Raw genomic sequence first — 6,974 nt, forward strand, 5'->3', positions numbered from 1 at the left:
ACAAAGGGAGCGGAAGCTAAAGAAGGGAGCAGGGTAAAAGCCCAGCAGAATAAAGCTGTGCGGGATCGTCAGCACCTGCAGAGGTAGGAGCCCCCCAGGCTTTCTGGGATCGATCTGCAAAGCCAAGCCATTTTGCAGATGTCACTTCCTTCTTAATTCTCTCATCAGCCTCCATATGATTTTTCCCTTACAGGAAAGTTGTTGTTGTTAATCCTCACCCAAGGATATATTTTTCTATTGATTTTTTTTTTTTAGAGGAAGTGGAAGGCAGGGAGGGAGAGGGAAAGAGAGAGAAACATCGATGTGAGAGAGACATATGATTGGTTGCCTCCCACATGCTCCCCAGCCGGTCTGGGTTCAAACCTGCAACCCTGGTACATGCCCTTGACAGGGAATTGAATCCTCGACCCCTTGTTCGTGGATTGATGCTCTATCCATTGAGCAACACCAGCCAAGGCACTTACAGGAAAGTTTTGTTTTGAGGTTCCCATAAAGTCCCCACACATCTCATCTAAGAAGAATGGATGGTAAAGTGTCCATTAGACTTCCTGGGAATGAGGATAGTTATCACAGAGGAACAAGAAGGAAAAAAAGAAAAGAAAAGAAAAAGCAGAGCCCTGGCTGGTGTTGGCCTGTGCACCGAAGGGTCTCGGATTCCATTCCCAGTCAAGGGCAGATACTTGGGTTGCAGGTTCACTCTCTGCCCCCTGGTCGGGGCGTGTGTGGGAGGCAACCAGTGAGATGTGTCTCTCTCACATTGATGTTTCTCTCTCCTTCCCTCTCCTCCCTCCCTCCCTTCCGCTCTCTCTGAAAAGCAATGGAAAAAAGTATTCTCTGGTGAGGATTAACACAAATAAAATAAAATAAAGCAAAGAAAGCAGAGACGTCTTTTGCTTGGCACTAAAGAAGGGGCCTGATCAGAATGACCTCAGAGTTCCTGGGGAGCGCCTGGGGCTGTGATTCAACCTCCCCAGGCAGATAGTGTGTCTTGCCAGGCGCCACCTCCTGGTTGTCTGTGAACTTTTTTTTAAAACTTTAATTTTTAGAATTTTAATTTAAAATGTTTTGTGAGTGATTCCTTCTGGGAAGTGTTTCACTGCCGGTGGGCTTTGGGACTTTGTCTACACAATTGAACACTGTTTCACAAAGATGCCTTAGCCCCAGCTCAGCATTGTCTCACTTCCGAGTGAGCAGCTCATCTAGGCCCTCATGCTTCCCAAAGGGCAAAGGGCCTGGCTTCTAGAAGAGAGAGGCACCGTCTCCAGAGACTTGCCTTTATTTTGATCTTTGGCTCCCATGTGGATATTTCTGATGTCACCAGGCTGCTTTGGGATAGATGGCAAGAGGAGCCTTATATGTTTAAGAAAAATGCCTCCCCACTCCCCCCCCACCCCCCACCCACACACACACACACTCACCCCCAGCCCCTTAGTTGTTACTCAGACTCTGGCACCTTTGTTTTAATTCCATTTTTCCCTTTCCAGCCCTTGCCTTACACCGGGTTTGGCTGAAACCCTACAAAAACCAAGGCACTCCGCTGCCTCTGGCGCCATCTCCTGACCTTTCAAAGGTACTGAAATGTGAACAGGTCAGAATCAAAGACGTCCAAGTGTGGCGAGTTTTTTGGTTTGTTTTTCCTTCTAAGGCCCTTTTAAGAAAAGGATATTTAAACTTACTAAATATCCCAAATAGTCTAAAACCCCTGACAGGAACCCACTAGGTTCTCTGAGTTTGTATGAAGAGTATATGAGAGTTCAGAGAGGAAGGGAGGCAGATCAAAAGGAACTTCCTCAAGCAGTACAGGTGGTAATTGCTGAGGACAGAGAATCAGTGAGGAGACAGAATTGGGTAGCATCTGATTTCCTACAAGTGCAAGCAACTGTGTTCCATGAAGTGATACAGACCCAGAAATAGTCCAACTTGATAGATAATCACATTTATTATCACACCCTTGTCTTCTAACCCATGGGTACTGAAGCCCCTTAGGTGAACACAAAAGTTTCCAAGAATTAAAGTAATTTGGGGGAGGGGTGGGTCACTTTCTCAGTTTTCCAGTTCACATGCAGGACAGATACAGTATAAGAATCTTGTAGGAAGAGGACAGGTAAGAATTTGTGGTCTGAAATGTTGCAACTTTAATTAAAAAGGAGTAATTTTGTGTCATGCATTGATTCCATGCCCAGAACACTGCCTGGTACATAAATATTTGCTGATTGAATGAATGAATCTAGTCATTGGGACATTTATTTACTTTTTTTTACCTTTGGTATTTCGCAGAATTTTAGACCATAAGGATCCTCAGGAATCATTCCAACTTCCTTATTTACCTTGTAAAGGCTGAGTTTTGAGGGATTTAGGGATTTTCCTCTGGTTTGTCATACGGTTGCTAAGCTGAACCAGAGCAAGGACCTAGGTCCCACTGAACTTTCTCCTGCACACTGTGTGCATCAGAATCATCTGGAAAGCTTATTAAAGTACACATTCCTGGGCCTCCCCCTTTCACAGTTTCTGGTTCCATAGTCTGGGGTATGTCCAGAAATTTGCATTTCTGACAGGTTTCAGTGTGATGCTGAGGCTACTGGTTGGAGGCACCACACAACTGGAGAAGCAGAGGCAGTAGGGGACTTACCATTCTTTGTAGGGTTCCAGCCATCTGGAATTGTTCTTTGCAGTCACTTTTGTAGAGTTTAGCAACAATACCTTCATTAGTTATAAACATACATGGAATACTTCTAGGCGCTAGGCATTATGCCAGACCCTAGAAATAAAAAATTAATAAGATGTAATCCCTGCCCTTAAGAACTTCTTAGAGGCCCTAGCTGGTTTGGCTCAATGGATAGAGCGTTGGCCTCCGGACTGAAGGGTCCCGAGTTTGATTTCGATTGAAGGCACATGCCTGGGTTGTGGGCTTGATCCCCAGTAGGGTGCATGCAAGAGGCAACCAATCAATGATTCTCTCTCATCATTGATGTTTCTATCTCCCTCTCCCTTCCTCTCTGAAATCAATAAAAATATATTTTTAAAAAAGAACTTCTTAGGGGATGCAGATACCTTACCCAATTACTGGAATACAATGGTGACAAGTTCTAATTAGCAGTAGAGCAAAGGTTTATGGGAACCAAGGCGGATGGACAATTAGCAGTGAGAGTTTCTTTTCTTTTTTAAAAAAATATATTTTATTGATTTTTTACAGAGAGGAAGGGAGAGGGATAGAGAACTAGAAACATTGATGAGAGAGAAACATCGATCAGCTGCCTCCTGCACACTCCCTACTGGGTATGTACCCACAACCAAGGTACATGCCCTTGACTGGAATCGAACCCGGGACCCTTGAGTCCACAGGCCGACGCTCTATCCACTGAGCCAAACCGGTTAGGTTAGTGAGAGTTTCTTTACCTAATGTCAACAATCTTTCCACAGGATGGGAGCATAACCAGGTTCTATAGTTACATGTAAGAACATAAAAATTGCTACTCCAAGGAAGGCAGACTCATGCTTCACTGTCTCTGAGGGTGACACCAAATGATAGGTTATATCAAGGCAGGATTCCCTGAATATAGCTAATAAACTGCTCCCTTTGCAAGGAGGAAGGAAAGAGGATATCATGGTGCCCTAGAATTGTAATTATTGGTTCCATCTGCTTTGGTGGCCACCTCATTCTGCCGATCTTCTCCCTTTTCTTCTTCTTCTCTACCATTCATCTCAAATGATGATTGTGTACCAACCCAAGCAAAAGACATCAACACTTCTACCACTTCCTTTTGATTGTTTGAAGATTCTAGTTAAAGAGAATTTTTTTCTTTATTTTTGAAGAAACCTTTATGTCTGAATTGCTATAGGAATAGAAATTAGAGGGCAATACACCAAAATCTTGTGATGATGGGTAGGTTACTAGTGGTTTAAATCATCCCCGAAATAAGAAGTCTATTCTCGGATCAGAATGTGACAAATGATTTGGATTTCTTTGCAACCTTATACGAACTAGCTTGCTGTGCTTTCATTGACATTTTGCTCTCAAAATATCTACATTTTTCAAAAGGATATGGGTCTTGAAGGGTAAAGTCACTTGGCTGAGGTTACATAGAAATATTAATAGGACAAAGAATCAGGCTCTGACTGACCCCTCACTCAAAAGGTGTTAAAATAATTAAAAAACAAAAACCTTTAAAGAAAATAGAGGGAAGCCCTAGCCAGTTTGACTTAGTGGATGGAGCGTTGGCCTGTGGACCAAAGGGTCCCAGGTTTGATTCCTGTCAAGGGCAGGTACCTGGGTTGCAGGCTCCTCCCGGGTCCAGGACCCTGGTCTGGGATCCTGCAGGAGGCAACCAATCGATGGGTCTCTCTCACATTGATGTTTCTCTCTGTCTTTCCCTTTCTCTTCTACTCTCCCTAAAAATCAATGGAAAAATATCCTCAGGTGAGGATTAACAAAAAAGTAAATAATAAATAAATAAATAAATAAATAAATAAATAAATAAATAAAAGGAAACAGAGGGCAATTCTGGCTCAGTTAATTCTCTGTAGTAGCTGAAGAGGCTTTGCTCTGAGGAGGAAGTACAAATACAAAAACGAATAAACCTTTTTTTAAAGCTTCAAGTAATTTCTAAGGCAACATCTGCAAAAGTGAAATGCAATATTTTTTAAAGGTTAAATTGGCTTTATTCAATGATTCATAAATCATTTATTAATGCGCTCACAGACCCTGCATTCTCCCCATTGTTCTACCATTCATCTTGCATTTTATTTCATGTATCACATATATTTTATTTAAGTAGCACTCTCACAAGTTGGTCATAAATCCATGCACTTTGGGAAGAATTGATCCTTTTGCTCCTTTTTTGAAACAATAAAAAAGAAACAGTTACTTGGAGTTGGCACCAGAACGGCAGAGAACATCTGATATTGGAAATGGTTTGTCACTTTTCCTTAATTATTATTTTAAATTATAGAAGTAATAGCTGATTAGGGAAAATAGAAGATTCAAAAAATAACATCACTCAAAATTCTCACGACTAGAGATAACCACTGTTAATATTCTGGTATCTTACAAACTTTTTTCTATGAAGCTACATCTGAATGCATATATTTTATATGTATAAATATTGTTTTTACAAAAATAGGACCATTCTATATACATAATTGGTCTATAACTTTTCTAACATTATTTTGTGAACATTCTTCTATGTCAAAAATGTAAATCCCTGTCATCAATTTAAACTGCATAGTATTACATAGAAGTAACTCAGGTAGTTAACCAATCCTTTGCCTTCAGACTCTTAGGGTCCCCCCGCCCCAGCTTTTACCTATGACAAACAATATTTCAATCACAATATTCTTGTTCACGTATATTTACACACCCGTCCAATTGTTTTTTAAAGTGGAATTGCAAGAGGGTATATACTTAAAAAAAACACCACCTTTTTATTGTGAAAAAAATGTTCAGGCCCTAGCTGGTTTGGCTCAGTGGATACAGCGTCAGCCTGCGGACTGAAAGGGCCCAGGTTCAATTCTGGTGAAGGGCACATGCCTAGGTTGCAGGCTTGATCCCCAGTAGGGGATGTGCAGGAGGCAGCCAATCAGTGATTCTCTCTCATCATTGATATTTCTATTTCTCTTTCCCTCTCTCTTCCTCTCTGAAATCAATAAAGATTTTTTTTTGGGTAAATGTTCAGATTCATTCATTTTTTAAAAATAAAGTTTATGGAGGTATAAATTACATACAGTAAAATCTACCCTTTTTAGTGTACAGTTCTATGAATTTTGACAAATGCATACAAGTGTGTGACACCATCATGATCAAGATGTAGAGCAGTTCATCACCCCTGACACCCTCCCTGCCATAATTCCTTTGTGCCCCTTCATAGTCAGCTTCTCTTCCCACACTCATCCTTTGGTCACTACTGATCTGTTTTCTGACCCTATAATTTTGCCCTTTCCAGAAAGTCTATGTATTATAGTGTACAGTATGTGGTCCTTTTTGTTGTTGTTAATTCTCACCCAAGGATATTTTTAAAAATATTTATTTTTTTTATTTAAAAAAAATTTTAAAATATTTTTATTGATTTCAGAGAGGACGAGAGAGACAGAAACATTAATGATGAGAGAGAATCATTGATCAGCTGCCTCCTGCAAGCCCCACTCTGGGGATCAAGTCTGCAACCTGGGCATATGCCCTGACCAGGAATTGGACCGTGACCGCCTGGTTCCTGGTTCATAGGTGGACACTCAACCACTGAGCCAGGCTGGCCAGGCTATTTTTATTGATTTTTAGAGAGAGGAAGGGAGGGAGAGAGAGAAACATCGGCGATCTTTGTGGTGGGGCAGGATCTCAGGGAATTATCAGGGTGACGCCAGCAGAGTTTATCAGGCCCAATCATAGTGGAAGTTAAAATACAATTTTTTACTGATTTCAGAGAGGAAGGGAGAGGGAGAGATAGAAACATCAATGATGAGAGAAACTCATTGATCGCTGCCTCCTGCACGCTCCCCACTGGGGATCCAGCCCGCAAGAAATTGAACCCCAGGACCCTTCAGTCCGCAGGCTGATGCTCTATCCACTGAGCAAAACCGGCTAGGGCTGAAATACCATTTTCATCCCGCCTCTGATTCTGCACCAGAAGCCTGACCCCGCAGGGCAGTGCCAGGAAGGCATGCTTTCTATGTGATGTGCATGCATGTTGCTGTGCACCTTGCCTACAAAGCAGGAGCTGTGCTTTCAAATCGCCAAGAGCCAGTGCGTGCTGTGTGGTGAATAGCCAATCTCGCAACTTGGGCACGCAAGAAGGATGCTTTCTTTCTCCCTTTAGCACTAAGAACATGAAGAAGAAAACAAAACAAAACACCCAAACAAACCCAACAAGCATCAGAACCGCCGGAGAGCCTAGAGAAAGCGCGCCAATCACACAAAGAAAAGTAGGGGGGCTGGTGGGATTCAAAATAATTTCCCAGGACGAACACCCTCCTGGACCTATCGG

The sequence above is a fragment of the Cnephaeus nilssonii genome (assembly GCF_951640355.1).
Source record: "Cnephaeus nilssonii genome assembly, chromosome: 21".
In the NCBI taxonomy this organism is placed as follows: Eukaryota; Metazoa; Chordata; class Mammalia; order Chiroptera; family Vespertilionidae; genus Cnephaeus; species Cnephaeus nilssonii.